This window comes from Aulonocara sp. 'chitande type north' Nkhata Bay, linkage group LG10 (genome assembly GCF_057382095.1).
Source record: "Aulonocara sp. 'chitande type north' Nkhata Bay isolate Kocher_YH1m ecotype deep benthic linkage group LG10, A_spYH_male_GT1.1, whole genome shotgun sequence".
Classification (NCBI taxonomy): Eukaryota; Metazoa; Chordata; class Actinopteri; order Cichliformes; family Cichlidae; genus Aulonocara; species Aulonocara sp. 'chitande type north' Nkhata Bay.
In genome coordinates this window covers 27,151,416-27,153,671 of record NC_141353.1, presented here as the reverse complement: position 1 = coordinate 27,153,671, position 2,256 = coordinate 27,151,416, and the positions used below count along the sequence as shown (strand labels likewise).

The 2,256-nt window shown below is 45.4% G+C and overlaps 1 non-coding gene across 1 annotated transcript; it reads left to right on the top strand.

The window, feature by feature from the left end:
• The first annotated feature begins 1,144 nt into the window (after nt 1-1,144).
• trnav-uac (transfer RNA valine (anticodon UAC)) lies at nt 1,145-1,218 on the top strand. The gene has a single exon. It is a non-coding gene; the product is annotated as a tRNA-Val (tRNA).
• Nucleotides 1,219-2,256: the final 1,038 nt, after the last annotated feature.

Here is a 2,256-nt window from a genome sequence, read left to right as displayed (position 1 = left end):
ATCATTGAAAAAGCAATTTTTATGACAGGATTCAGATGCCCCCCCTTTATAAAGGAGAGAAATAAATTACAAATTACATAACATTAGATTCCTGTAAAACACACACACACACACACACACACACACACACACACACACACACACACACACACACACACACACAGAGCAAAGCCTCTTGATTTCAAATATGAGATTTTAGTGAACTGACTGAGCGAAAGAGAGAGATCCGGAGGCCCACGACTGTCTCCCTCCCGGAACTGTGTGTGTGTGTGTTTCTTCCTGTTGTTTCAGATTCCACTTCACTCCCCCACTGCTGCCAATCCATGACCTCTGACCCCAGCTGAACCCAGCTGTCAGCTGTCCTGGCCTGCATGGGACTATCTATCTCATGGATCTAATAAGAAGGTTAGATGTGGCTCCACCACTCAGCCTGGCTGCTAATTTGTCCCAGGGGTCAAGGAAAACGGCTGTGGGCAGGTCACTGACAGAAAGCAGATCTCTGTTTCTTTTAGACAAGTGCTCACAGAAACATACGATCCTCTTGCCACATTAACGCGGAGCAGAGTGTAATAAAAGGTTACACCAATCAGCACCTGCTTAAGATCACTTAGGCATCCTTAGTCCAGCCATAGCAGCTCTGAAGGTGTAATGCGGGGCTGTACCATCCTTTATTGGACCCTCCACAGCCCAGATGTCTGTGATAGGATGTGTTTTCCTGCTAAAAGAGGCCACCTGTTTCAATGTAAGGGTGTATGTGACCTACACCAACACAAGGTGGGAACATGAAAAAAATCTCCTGTTCAAGACTTAAAAAAAATCACATTATGGAGCACTGATATCAAAATAATACCATAATCCAAAGTTTCCCATAGTGCATCCTGCTGCCATCACCTAACATCAGACATGACCGTTAATCATGAGACCAGGCCACCTTCATCTGTCACATGCTCACTGGTCATTCATTTAGTGGCAGGATATGTCGTGGTTCCACAGTGTTGTGGGTATCACGTCTGCTTTATATGTGACAATTATTTACTGTCTGATTATATGTTAAGACATATATGTTTCATGAAGTTTCCAAACCCACTCGTCTAAAGTGCAAGTTGGTGGTAAAGCCCAGCACTGTGTCTACACAAAGGCGTGAGGTTTCCATAGTGTAGTGGTCATCACGTCTGCTTTACACGCAGAAGGTCCTGGGTTCAATCCCCAGTGGAACCAGTGTTTTAGACAATACCAAATGGTGTATCTTTGACCTAGTACCACTGACAATCTGTTCCCTGTACATCTTCTCCAGTCCAAAATATTGGTTTGTTCTAAACATTAAAAACACAAGCTTTGTATCCAAAACTACACACAAATCGACGCCCATCTATTTAGGCGTTTAGGACTTTAGGACTCTATTTAGGCATCCAGTCTTTGTTTACTTCATTGGTGGATATGTATATTGGATGGAAAGGATTGTTCCTCGAGGATGTGTAATGTGCTTACACATTAATTAAAAAACAAGGACCTCAAGTGTTATTCAATACGACCAAACCACCTTTAAATTATGTGTATTGAGCCATGTACAGATTTTTAAAGCCATTCATTCAGTGATTTGTCAGCTGTAGTGGTTCCATAGTGTTGTGGTCGTCACGTCTGATTTACCGTACACGTAGGAGGTCCTGGGTTCACTCTCCAGTGGAACCATGCTGTTTCAGATGTCTGCCACATAATAAGTGCATCCATAAAGTTTAAAGTGGGAGTTTGCCCAACCAGTCTACATGTGTTTTGTGGACTTAGAGAAGGCATTTGACCGTGTCCCTCGGGGTGTCCTGTGGGAGGTGCTATGGGAGTATGGGGTGTCTGTCCCATTGCTATGGGCCATTCGATCCCTATACAACCGTTGCAAGAGCTTGGTTCGCATTACCGGCAATAAGTTGGACTCGTTCCCGGTGGGTGATGGGCTCCGCCAGGGCTGCCCTTTGTAATCCGATTCTGTTTATAATTTTTATGGACAGGATTTCCAGGCGCAGCCAAGTGGCGGAGGGCTTTCACTTAGGTGGCCTCAGAATCTCATCTCTGCTTTTCGCATATGATGTGGTTCTGTTGGCTTCATCGGGTGATGGCTTCCATCTTGCACTGGAACGGTTCGCAGCCGAGTGTGAAATCAGCGGGAATGAGGATCAGCACCTCCAAATCTGAAGCCATGGTTCTCAGCCGGAAAAGGGTGGAGTGCCCACTTCGGGTCGGGGATGAGTTCCTGCCCCAAGTGGA